The sequence below is a fragment of the Neophocaena asiaeorientalis genome, unplaced genomic scaffold (genome assembly GCF_003031525.2).
Source record: "Neophocaena asiaeorientalis asiaeorientalis breed wild unplaced genomic scaffold, Neophocaena_asiaeorientalis_V1.1 scaffold79, whole genome shotgun sequence".
Classification (NCBI taxonomy): Eukaryota; Metazoa; Chordata; class Mammalia; order Artiodactyla; family Phocoenidae; genus Neophocaena; species Neophocaena asiaeorientalis.
Genome location: NW_020175402.1, coordinates 8313855 through 8327047, shown reverse-complemented (window position 1 = coordinate 8327047; position 13193 = coordinate 8313855). Strand labels below are relative to the sequence as shown.

General features: G+C 39.7%; 1 pseudogene; it reads right to left on the bottom strand.

Annotated features, from left to right (window-relative positions):
- Positions 1 to 3882: 3882 nt before the first annotated feature.
- On the bottom strand, positions 3883 to 4603 carry LOC112414414 (60S ribosomal protein L7 pseudogene; annotated as a pseudogene).
- Positions 4604 to 13193: the final 8590 nt, after the last annotated feature.

Below are 13193 nucleotides of genomic sequence, written 5' to 3'. Positions count from 1 at the left end.
TCCCGGACCGGGGCACGAACCTGCGTCCCCCACATCGGCAGGCGGACTCTCAACCACTGCGCCACCAGGGAAGGGAAGCCCCTTGCTGTAGTCTTAAAACAACAAAACAGAAACAAAAACTGAATACCTTCCTCTCCCCCAAAAAGGAAAACATATTTTATAATGGCCAACTATTAGAATTTTGGAGAATATCACCATGATGGGTGAAGAGACACAAAGGAAGATGAAAGCATGCTAAAGTTCTCATGTTAGAGGAACAATATAAATATCAGGTTTAAATTCAAAGAGGTTTAATTTGGAGGTCAAATTAAATAAAAGAAAAGGTAGAAATGTCTAAATATATTAATAATTGCAATAAGCAAAAAGGGACAAAACTCACCAGGTAAAAGTCAGGGTTTGTCAGATTGGATTAAAAAAGCAAAATTCATGGGCTTCCCTGGTGGCGCAGTGGTTGAGAGTCCGCCTGCCGATGCAAGGGACACGGGTTCGTGCCCCGGTCCGGGAAGATCCCACATGCCGCGGAGCGGCTGGGCCCGTGAGCCATGGCCGCTGAGCCTGTGCGTCCGGAGCCTGTGCTCCGCAGCAGGAGAGGCCACAGCAGCGAGAGGTCCGTGTACCGTAAAAAAAAAAAAAAAGCAAAATTCATGAGGCCATGGAAGAGAAAAAAGAGACATTTCAGGTAAATTTTAACCAAAGTAATATTGTAAAGATATATTTATGTCAGAAGAAAAATAAACTTTAAGACAAAAAGCATCATTGGGGATAAAGAGGACCACTATATAATTCAGTTCACAAATAATATATAAAAATTTTAAACATGTATGCTCCTAAGAAGATGGCATAAACATACACACAGCCAGCATTAATAGGCTATATGGAGAAATTGCTAAATTCACCATCATATGGGAGGATTTCAATACATCTTTCCCAATTAATGATAGGTCAAGAAGACAAAAATAAAAAACTCAGCAGAGTTCAAGAAGATTTGAACCATATGATTAACCAACTCTTCCTAACGGACATATGTAGAATAATGCATTCAACTATTAGAGAATTTATATATTTTTCTCAAGTTCTTTGAACTTTTACAAAAATTATGTCACAAGTGTTGGTGAGAATGTGGAGAAATATGAACTCTCAGACATGCTGGTGGGAATGTAAAATGGTTCAGACACTTTGGAAAACAGTCTGCCAGTTTCTCAAACAAGGAACATAAACAGAGTTCCCATGTAATGAACCAATTTCACTCCTAGGTATACACACAAGAGAAATGAAAACGTATGTCCACATAGAAACAGCCAAAAGGTGGAAACAACCCAAATACCCATTAATAGACAAATGGGTAAACAAAATATGGTATATCCATACAATGGAAGGACTTTATTTTGCCATAAAAGGAATAAAGTACTTATACATACTACATTTTGGATGAACCTTAAAAATATTTTGCTAAATGAAAGAAGCCAGTCACAAAAGACCATGTATGATATGATTCCAATCATATAAAAGTCCTGACTATGGAAATCTATAGAGAAGAAAGTAGACTAGTGGTTGCTTAGGACTGGGGATAAGGAAAATGCGGGGTCAGGAGGATGATAGCTAATGGTACAAGATTCCTTTTGAGGTAATGAAAATGCTCTAAAATTGACTGTGATGTTGATTGCAGATATCAGTGAATACACTTAAAAGCATTGAATTGTACACTTTAAATGGGTGAATTGTACGTTATGTGAATTTTTTTTGGTAGCTACATAATATTTTATTTGATTGTTTCTAATTTTTTGCTATACAAAAAAATGCTTCAGTGAGTAACTGTACCTATATCATTTTACGTATGTGCAAATATTTCTGTAGAATAAAATGTTAGATTGGAATTGCTAATTCCAAGAATATGTTATGAATCTGTTATTCTTATAGATGTTGTCCAATTATATTCCATTAGAGGTTGTGACAAGTTATAGCTCCATCGGTGGTTTATGAGAGCACTGATTTTTTCACAGTTTAATCAACACAGTGTATTATCAAACTTTTGATTTTTTATTTATCTGACAAGTATGGTATGTGAATTTTATCTCAATAGAGCTGTTAGCTAGCCATAAAGCAAGTCTCAACAGATTTAAATAAGTATCATAAAAACATGACACGGGGGTGGGTGGTGGTGATGTGATGAATTGGGAGATTGGGATTGGCATATGTACACTAATATGTATAAAATAGATAACTAAGAACCTGCTGTATAAAAAAATAAATAAAATAAAATTCAAAACAAAACAAAACAAAAAGCAGAGTTAACACAACTGGGATGTTTTATTAATATTATTTCCCCAATAAATATATTTTGTGGTCATTTATTTTAATTTACACAATATCTTAGATCTTGGATATTGGGTGGATACTAAGTATCATTTTATAAACTGTACATCTTACAGTATAAATCAGTCATAATATTTAGAACTTTAGTACATAACTTCAAAAATAAGAGAATTAACATTTCAAGAGGACACAAATTTGATGCAATGAGGTAAAAGTTATCAAGAAATAATATGCTGGGACTTCCCTTGTGGCGCAGTGGTTAAGAATCTGCCCGCCAATGCAGGGGACATGGGTTCGAGCCCTGGTCCGGGTGGATCCCACATGCCATGGAGCAACTAAGCCCGTGCACCACAACTACTGAGCCTGCGCTCTAGAGCCCGGGAGCCACAACTACTGTAGCCCGCGCACCTCGAGCCTGTGCTCCGCAACAAGAGAAGCCACTGCAATGAGAAGCCCGCACACCGCAAGGAAGAGTAGCCTCCACTGGCTGCAACTAGAGAAAGCCCATGCACAGCAACAAAGACTCACCGCAGCCAAAAATAAATAAATAAATTCATTAAAAAAAAGAAAGATAATATGCTACCTGTTCTTATTAATTTGGTTTAGTTGAAACTTCTTTTTGAAAAAATTACAGCAAGGGTGATACACAATTAAAAACCATTAAAAAAATAACACAACACTATCGTTAGAAGTTATTAGAAGATAATAAAAGTTAAATTAAATTAAAGTTAAATAGAAGTTAAAACAAATATATTTAGAAATTTAAAAAGAAACAAATAAATCATGAGTCAAAGAAGAAATCAGGGCTTCCCTGGTGGCGCAGTGGTTGAGAGTCCACCTGCCGATGCAGGGGACACGGGTTCGTGCCCCGGTCCGGGAAGATCCCACATGCCGTGGAGGGGCTGGGCCTGTGAGCCATGGCCGCTGAGCCTGCGCGTCCGGAGCCTGTGCTCCGCAACGGGAGAGGCCACAACAGTGAGAAGCCTGCGTACCGCAAAAAAAAAAAAGAAGAAATCACATTGGAAATAGAAAAATACATAGAACTAAGTTATTATAAAGATATTACATTTAACATTTGTAGGATGCAGAGAAAATAGAGTCTCAAGGGAAATGTATGGCTTTAAATGTTTGTATCAGAAAATAATAAAAGATAAAATTAATGAACTAAATGTAAAAGAAAAAATTGATAGAATAAACCTAGAAACATAAACATAAGGATGTAATAACCAACGTAATTAATGGTAGAAATCAATGAAAAAGACCCAAAGTAAAAAAATTGTTTGCTTTTCAGTTTGAAATCAGTCGCTTTTTATTAACTGACTAGATTTTAAAAATAATCATGGTAGGGCTTCCCTGGTGGCGCAGTGGTTGAGAGTCCGCCTGCCGATGCAGGGGACGCGGGTTCGTGCCCCGGTCTGGGAAGATCCCACATGCCGCGGAGCGGCTGGGCCCGTGAGCCATGGCCGCTGAGCCTGCGCGTCCGGAGCCTGTGTTCCGCAACGGGAGAGGCCACAGCAGTGAGAGGCCCGCGTACCGCAAAAAAAAAAAAAAATAATCGTGGTAGACACCTTAGTTCATCCTTCTAATAAGCCTGTTCATCTGGTCTTCTCTGTTGCCCGCAACTCCACATTCCAAAATGGGTGGTCTTTTTCTTCATTCTGCCTGTCAGAGAAGATAATTTGAAGGGCTGGAGGAAGTTGTTTGCTTCTCTGAAGTGTTTTCCAACAGTATAAATCTCATGAATCAGATCCTCCATTCAGATGATTCCAAATATACCAAGACATCAAGCAATCAATGTGTTAATATGTCAGGGCAATTCACTTCTTGTTGATTTTGCCATAACTCACATTTGTAGATCAATTCATTTACTGACTTCAAGTTCTGGTACCCCCAGGCAATACATGGTTCCACAATCCTCACAGTGTTAACTTAAGCTCAAAGAAGGTGCTATTGAAGATCCGGCGAAGGCAAAGAACCTGAAACTCCTTGCAGACCTTTGAGCTCATACCACTGATACTGATGACAAATGCCAGTTTGGGTTTCTCAGGTAGATAGAAGTTGCCAGCTTTTCCTGTCATCCTAGCCATTCAAATCTCAGTCTGTACGTCTGCCTATATTCCTTGTGATAGTACTTAGCTTTTTTGTAAGGTAAGCTTCCTCCTTGCATTTCAGAGCATTTTGGGGGCAAACTTCTTTTTTAGATGCTTGAGCAGCAGCTCTGTAAAATTCCTTCACTCTTAAGGGCTTCTGACACAGCAGGAAGCTTTTTCTCCTTTTCTGCACCCTCCATGGTTCCAGATGGAAAAGAGGAAGAAAAAATGTTTTTCTTTTTAAAAAGCTAACAGAGTAAACACATCTCTTGTGAGATTTAATGAGAATAGAAAGAAAAGCACAAATAAATAATATTGTAAATAATAAAGGGGCTATAACTACAGAGAAAACTTAGATTTAAAAGATATTAAGAGGGGCTTCCCTGGTGGCGCAGTGGTTGAGAGTCCGCCTGCCTATGCAGGGGACACGGGTTCGTGCCCCGGTCCGGGAGGATCCCACATGCCACGGAGTGGCTAGGCCCGTGGGCCATGGCCGCTGGGCCTGCGCGTCTGGAGCCTGTGCTCCGTCTATACTGACATCTCCTAACAACCCAGTGCTTTTACATCTTTTTCATACGCCATCAGATTCCTCTGTGAGGTCATTTATGGACATATTGTCTAGAACTTTAGTTCTGGGATTTTATTAATAAACTTTCTAATTCTTTTTCTTTGGTATTAGCTTTTCTTTTTCTTGAGTCCGCCTGCCTATGCAGGGGACACGGGTTCGTGCCCCGGTCCGGGAGGATCCCACATGCCACGGAGTGGCTAGGCCCGTGGGCCATGGCCGCTGGGCCTGCGCGTCTGGAGCCTGTGCTCCGCAACGAGAGAGGCCACAACAGTGAGAGGCCCGCGTACCGCAAAAAATAAATAAATAAATAAATAAAAGATATTAAGAGAAAACTGTTGTAAACTTATGCCAATAAATTTCCAAATTTATATGAAAGGAACAACTTCCTGGCAAATATAACAATTAAAGTTGACTCAAGAAAAACCCAAATGGCAAGTAATCTTATAATGATTAAAATTATACTCTTGAGAATTTATCCCAGAGAAATGAAAATTATGTTCACAAAACAAAACATCTGTACACAATTGTTTATAGCAGTTTTGCTTGTAATAGCCAAAAACTGGAAACAAGCAAAATGTCCTTCAGTGGTTGAATTCAATGGTTCAGCAATACCACTGAATATTAGTTAATTCAGCAATGAAAAAGAACATTGATACATGCAACATGGATAGAACCGAAGGGAATTATGCGGAGTGAAAAAAGCCAACCTCGAATGGTTACATACTGTATGACTCCACTAATACAATATATATATATTTTTTAAATTCTTCATTGAATCTATTTATTTATTTTTGGCTGCATGGGGTCTTAGTTGCGGCACGCAGGCTTCTCTCTAGTTCTGGCGCGTGGGTTTTCTCTTCTCTAGTTGTGGTGTGCAGGCTCCAGGGTGTGTGGGCTCTGTAGTTGTGGCATGCAGGCTCTCAAGTTGAGGTGCACAAGCTCAGTACTTGCGGTGGGTGGGCTTAGTTGCCCCGTGGTATAGGGATCTTAGTTCCCTGACCAGGGATCAAAACTGTGTCCCCTGAATTGTAAGGAGGATTCTTTACCACTGGACCACCAGGAAAGTCCCAATATAACATTCTTGAAATAACAAAATTACAGAGGTGAAGAACAGATTAGTGGTAGCCAGCAGTTAGAAAAGGGGTGGGGGGAGGAGTGGTTATGGCTGTAAAGGGGGAGTAGGAGGATCTTTGTGGTGATGAAATAGTTTTGTACCTTGATTGTGGTGGTGGTTACACCAGTCCACACATGTGATAAAATTGCATAAAAGTGTACACCCATACACCTAGAAATGAGTGCCTGTAAAACTGGTGAAATATGAATAAGCCATGTGGGTTGCTCCAAGGCCAATCTTCTGGTTTTGATATTGTACTATAGTTATGCAAGATGTTACCATTAGGGAAAACTGGGTGTGAAGGGTAAAGAGGATCTTCCGGTATATTTTTTTGCAACTTCCTGTGAATCTATCATTATTTCATAATGAAAGGTTTTTAAACATTGGAGCAGTAAACAACTTCCAACAAAGAAAACACCAGGCCCTGATGTATTGAATTTGCTTCAGTTTTGTTTTCATTAAGGCTTTCCCACTTCCCTGATTTGACCCCATGTCTCTGGAGGATGGCTGAAAAGACAATCACCATCCTCTCAACCCTCACCGACATACCAGTTTTAATTTTCCTCAGGTTTTTCTTATTTACAATTCATAGTGCTTCTTGACTCTGTGGCTTTATTTTTTTCATTAGTTTTGGTAAATTAGCCCTTTCATGTCAAGTATTTCTTCTGCCCCACTCCTTCCTTCCTGTCCTTTCAGTTTTCCAGTGCCCTGTATGTTAAACAGTCTCCTTCTCTCCTCTGTAACTCTAACCTTTCTCTCTTTCCTACCGTTTTTGCCTCTTTATGTTTCATTCTGGATATTTTCTTCCCACCTCTAAATTTACTAATTCTCTCTTCAGCAGTGTTTAATCTGCTGTTGACCCCAATCCATTGGGTTGTTAATTTCTATTATATTTTTCTGTCATAGAATTGGCTTTTGTCTGTACTTTCCAGTTTTCTGTCAGAATTATCCATCTTCCATTATCTTCTTGAACACAACAAACAATTTGATGACTTCAATATGAAATTCTTTTGCATGCTTTTCAATTGTCTTTCAGTGCTGTTATTTTTTGTTCATGTTATCTTGTCTCCTAGTATGCGTGATTATTTTTGTTTGTTCACTGAATATTATATTTGCATAAGTGTTCATAAAAATAATTTGAGGCCTAGATAATGATATTTTTAGAGAGGATTCACTTTGTTTCCTTTTCTTTTTTTTGGTTTTTAAACATTGGAGCAGTAAACAACTTCCAACAAAGAAAACACCAGGCCCTGATGGCTTTACAGGCAAATTCTGTCAACTTTCAAGCCACAGATTATTCTTATACACAGATCATCTTATACAACCTCTTCCAGAGCACAGAAAAAGAGGGAATACCCACCTCCTGCCAACTCGATGAGGCCAATATAACCTGATACCAAATTCAGATAAAGTTAAAACAGGGAAAAGATATTACAAATACATTTTACTTGTGAATATAGGTGCAAAGATCCTAAACAAAATATTAGTGAATAATATCCGATAATGAATAAAAGAAACAAATACAATGACCAGGTTGGGGTCATCACAGGAATAATATATATACATGTTAGAGTATCTATAGATGTCATTTACTATAATAACAGATTAAGGAGGAAAAAGAAACCCATATGAACATTTCAATAAATGCAGGAAAAGTATTTGACAAAATTGAACATAAATTAGAAATAGAATGGTAACCTGAAGAAAGCACCTATAAAAAACATACAATAAATGTCATCATAAATATGGAAGCTTTAAAAGCATTCCCTTTAAAATTATAAACCTGATACACACGCCAACTATTGCTATTTCTACTCAACAATGTGATGGAGGCCCTAGCCAGTGCAATAAGAAAATAGTAAGAGATTCATGGCATAACTATTGTAAAGGAAGAGATAAAATTGTCACTATACTCATATGACATGATTATTTTCATTAAAAAACACAATAATCTCTAGACAATTTACTAGAGTAATAGAAGAATATTGCAAGGTAGTTGATTATAAGGTCTGTATACAAAATTGCCAATTGCTCTTCTATACACCAGTAACTTCATATGATGTAATTATAAAAAGAAAACATTAAAATAGCAACAGAACTATGACACAGGAGTAAATCTAATAAGGTATAAGATCTTTAGATACAAAATTATCTATAAGCATAAGAAAAAGTTATAAGGACTCCCCTGTTGGCACAGTGGTTAAGAATCAGCATGCCAATGCAGGGGACACGGGTTCAGGCCCTGGTCAGGGAAGATCCCACATGCCGCAGAGCAACTAGACCTGTGCGCCACAACCGTATAGCTTCTGTTTTATGTTTTGGTATTTTGGCCATGAGGCATGTGGGATTTTAACTCCCTGACCAGGGATAGAACCTGCACCCCCTGCATTGAAAGCTGAAGTCTTAACCACTGGACCGCCAGAGAAGTCCCTCACTTTGTTTTCTGCCAGGTACTTGGGCACTGGCACTCTGGGATCACTTTAAGACAATTTCAGTGTTTGAGATGTTTTGAAGTTGAGTTTCAATCTTTGTAAGAGCTTGTCTACTCTATTCACCTTTGCTTTTAGGGTACAGTCTGTTGGGATCCCAATCCAAAGTGAGAGCTGTTTACTAGGTGCTTTCTCTCTTTGCAGGTTCTGGACTTCAATCTCTGTTCTGCTAAGTACCCAAGGCTGTTGTAAGCATCATTCTGTCTCTTAGCTACCTCTCAGGAAAACTACATCTCAAGAAATGTCCCACCTGGAAAAGTAGTCCTATTTATGAGGCTTACATTCCTCAATCTCTCTCCTTTCCCATATCCTGGCTCAGTAATTCTTCACTAACTTGTTAACTTTCCAATGATTTCAAGATGAGATTTTCAGATTTTTCCAGTTTTCTAGTTTTCCTCAGTGGGAGAGTTGATCGGAATTACTTAGTCACCAATGTTGGAAGCCCAAACCCTCCCTCCCTCCTCTGTTCCTATGGGAAAAGCACTCTAATAACCAAGATTTGCTAAAAAACAGAATGACAATGGAAATGTTAACAGTGTAACAATTACCCAAGTACCAAAACAAAGAGTGGAAGTGCAACCCAAGGGAGAGTCTACAAATATACAAAAACACAAGTGTAACACAGTTGAAAAAGCAAAGCAAATCAACACTGATAACAAAGCATCTTTCCAGAAAATTGGGGGTGTCCCAACTTTGCTTGAGAATGCTTTATATTCAGTTTACAAATACAATATTATAGTAACATTTACCACCCAATAGCAGTTGGCTGTAAGAGAGTGAAAGTCTGTGGAATTGAACAGCATTTGTCCACTCCAGGATTTGTTCTCAGCTGTCAGCATGGCCAGTTTGCTGACTCACTAGTGAGCCTCAGACCATACGTGGAGAACCACTTCCACACGAAGGAAGAGGTAACATTTGAAATTCTTGAACAAAGGCATTCTTGAATGGCCTTCACTAAATGTTTCTGTCTGAGATCTCTCTTTGTCTGATTAGGTTACAATGGAATGGATTACTGATTAGATTAGAACACTCTTCCCAAATCCACCCTAATCCTCGTTCCAGGTCAGTTTGATTAGATTCTTGGTTTTTGAAAACTCCCAAAGATTGATTACATTATCTGTTATGCATGGGTTTAATCAGTTGAATTGTGGAGATTTTCAAGATTTAGGGATGATTTCGACAGCCTCCTGAACAGACAACTCTCAGCAAATAGCCTTCGATAAAGCACTTGGATAAATACTAATCTGGTTCCATAACCTCCCAAGTCTCAGTTTTCTCATTTTTATTTTTAAAAAATTAATATCTATTTGTTTATTTTTATTTTGGCTGCAGTGAGTCTTAGTTGTGGCATTTGGGTTCCTTCATTGTGGCATTCGGGATCATTAGCTGTGACATGCAGAATCTTTTCAGCTGGGACATGTGAACTCTGAGTTGCGGCATGCATGTGGGATCTAGTTCCCTGACCAGGGGTCGAACCCAAGCCCCCTGCATTGGGAGCACGAAGGCTTAGCCACTGGACCACCAGGGATGTCCCAGTTTTCTCATTTTTAAATGGGAATAATAATGTTGCTCATATCATAGGTATTTGGGGAGTTTTAAATGAAATAATGTATGTAAAAGTCTTACAGTGCATGGCACACAGGTAAGCATTTGATAATAGGATGTCTCATGAGTTTGTTGCAGGTGATGTTGTGATAGAGTTATTTTGGGGGCCTGGCGGGGGCCTAAGGTTTTTTGAGAGCAATTCCTTAAGGGAATGCAGGGATGGCTGGCTGGTATTTTGTTGGGCTTTGGATGGAGGAGAGGCCTGGATGGGGTGTGGTACCACATGACTGTGGCTAAACTGATAATGGAATCTCGGACTGAGTAATGAAAGCTAAAGCTTAAAATTGAGCTAATCATGGATCTCAGAATGACATCATGGAGCACAGAGCCTGGTAAAGTTCTGGAAATTTTGTAATTTTCTCATGTCTGCTAAGTTTCCTCCTCTTATGTGTTTTTCTAGTATGACTACTCAGCACATTCCACTGTCCTGGCCCCATGGGGCTAAATGCTTTATCTGCTTTATTTCATTTAGTGCTGTTATATTAACCTTATGTTCTGTGGGAGAAAACTGGAGGCTCAGAGAGGTAAGGAAGTAATTTCTGGTCTGGCTTAAGAGCTGGGATCTTTGAATACAACATATTAATTTTAGGACCATTGGATTTGAGAGTTATCACTCTAAATGGCTGTTGAATTCATTCATTTAACAAACACTTAATGAGCAATGACTCTGTGCCTTGCACTAAGCTGCTCTCTGGGGATTCAGAAATGAATACAAGACTACAACTACAATAAAACAGCTACATTTATTGAGTGCTAATTCTCTGTCAGGCACTTTATATATGTTAGTTTATTTAACCATTGTAACAGTCCTGTATGTACCCTTATTTTGCAACTGAGGGTGCTGACACTCAGGAACTTGTCCAAGGTCACATAGCCTGGAAGTAGCAGATCTTTAACTTCCAAGTCTTATCTTCTTTTTCAGAAATAAAAATCTCACCCTTTTATCTTTTAAATAAAAAATAACATAAAACAGTAATAGCTCCTCAAACAATATAAACAATGTGAGTGCTGATTTTCTCACAAAACTTGCCAAAACATGGTGTTAATGATCATTTGAATTTTTGCCAGTGTATTTAATAGATGAAAATATATTTCAAAGTTGCATTTCTTTTTATTATTCACTTTTTCTCATTTTTATAGCTTTAGTGAGATATATTTCTTTTTTAAAATATTTATTTATTTATTTTTGGCTGAGTTGGGTCTTTGTTGCTGCATGCGGGCTTTCTCTAGTTGCAGCGAAAGGGGGCTACTCTTCGTTGCGTTGCGTGGGCTTCTCATTGCAGTGGCTTCTCTTGTTGCCACGCACGGGCTCTAGGGTGTGCAGGCTTCAGTAGTTATGGCTCGTGGGCTTAGTAGTTGTGGCACAGGGGCTTAGTTGCTCCATGGCATGTGGGATCTTCCGGGACCAGGGGTCGAACCTGTGTCCCCTGCATTGGCAGGTGGATTCTTAACCACCAGGAAAGTCCAGATATATTTCAAATAATATAAACTTCACCATTTAAGGTGCACACAGTTCAGTGGTTTTCAGCATATTGTCAGAGGTGTGCAACCATCATTATAATCTAATTTTATTTGTTTATTTGGCTGCTCTGGGTCCTCGTTCCCGCGTGGGGGATTTTCAATGGGGCATGTGAACTCGTAGTTTCGGCATGTAGGATCTAGTTCCCTGACCAGAGATCGAAACTGGGCCCCCTGCCTTGGGAGCGGGGAGTCTTAGCCACTGTGCCATCAGGGAACTCCCGGTTATCTATTTTATATACAGCAGTGTGTATGTGTTAATCCCAAACTCCTAATTTATCCCTTTCCCCCCTTCCGCTTTGGTAAACATAAGTTTGGTTTCTATGTCTGGATTGCTCTTTTTTAACTGATTAGAGAATTTCTGTATTTATCATGAAGATTAACCATTTGTCTACCACGAGTATTACAATATTTTAAAGCTATTTTCTCGCTTATTCATTGATGGTGGCACTCTTACTATATAAATGTTTAATTTTCCTTCAATTTTTAAAGGGATGTATTGATTTTGATTCATTATAAACATTTCCCCTCTCTAATTAAAAAGCTTTCTCCCCCATATCCTCTTGTGGTCTTTTATAGTGTTGTGGTTTGCTTATGTTTTCAATCCATCTTGGGTTTAGTTTTGTATATAATAACTATAGCTTATGAAATACTACTGATTTTGAAAAGTCACTTTCATCAAATGGCCATTTTCTATTTCTATTCATTTTCAGAACTGGACAGAATGACAACAGCTAACACTGAATGAGTGCTTACAAACAAGGACAGCTTTGAATCTTTGATTTGGGTTTAATGTTCTGCTATCTCCATCTTGAAATTCATTAACAATTTTGAACAAGGGGCCCTCACACTTTCATTTTGCGCTAGATCCCGCAAATTCTATAGTGGGCCTATTTACCAGGCACTGTCCTAAGCATTTCACATTATTAAATGGAATAATAAGCCATATTATCCACTTAATCCTCAGGGCAGAGTTAAGTAGCAATTCTCATTTTCCTTTCATTTTACAAATGGGGCAATGGAAGCAGGAAGATTAAGTAAGTCCACAGAGCCAGAAAGTTGCAGCAAAGGGGTTGAACCCAGCTCCTGTCCCGCCAGAGCCTTGGAATAAGCGTCCATTAATCCCGCAGGCCGTTACAATCTGGAGGTGAAATAGGGAGGGCGCGGAGGCGGGTGGCGTCTCGGCTAAGGTCACTACCCTGACACCGCGTGCCCAGCTCCGTGCGGTGCTGGGCCGGGAACCGGGCACCGCGGGCGCTCCAGTGCCGGCCCGCGGGACTCCTCCTGCTGCTCGCGGCGGCCCGCGAGGTGACGGCGCGCGCTCCACTCGCGGGCGGCCACTCGCGCGCGCAGCGGTAGTCTTGTCTCCGAGTTTCCCAAGTTCACACAGGCCCTGGGTTGGCATGGCAACCAGGCAACCTGTTCCACAGCCGCCTGCCTTCTCCACACATGCCGCTGCCAAAGCCAGGGCCGGGGCCCGAGCCTATCCCATGATG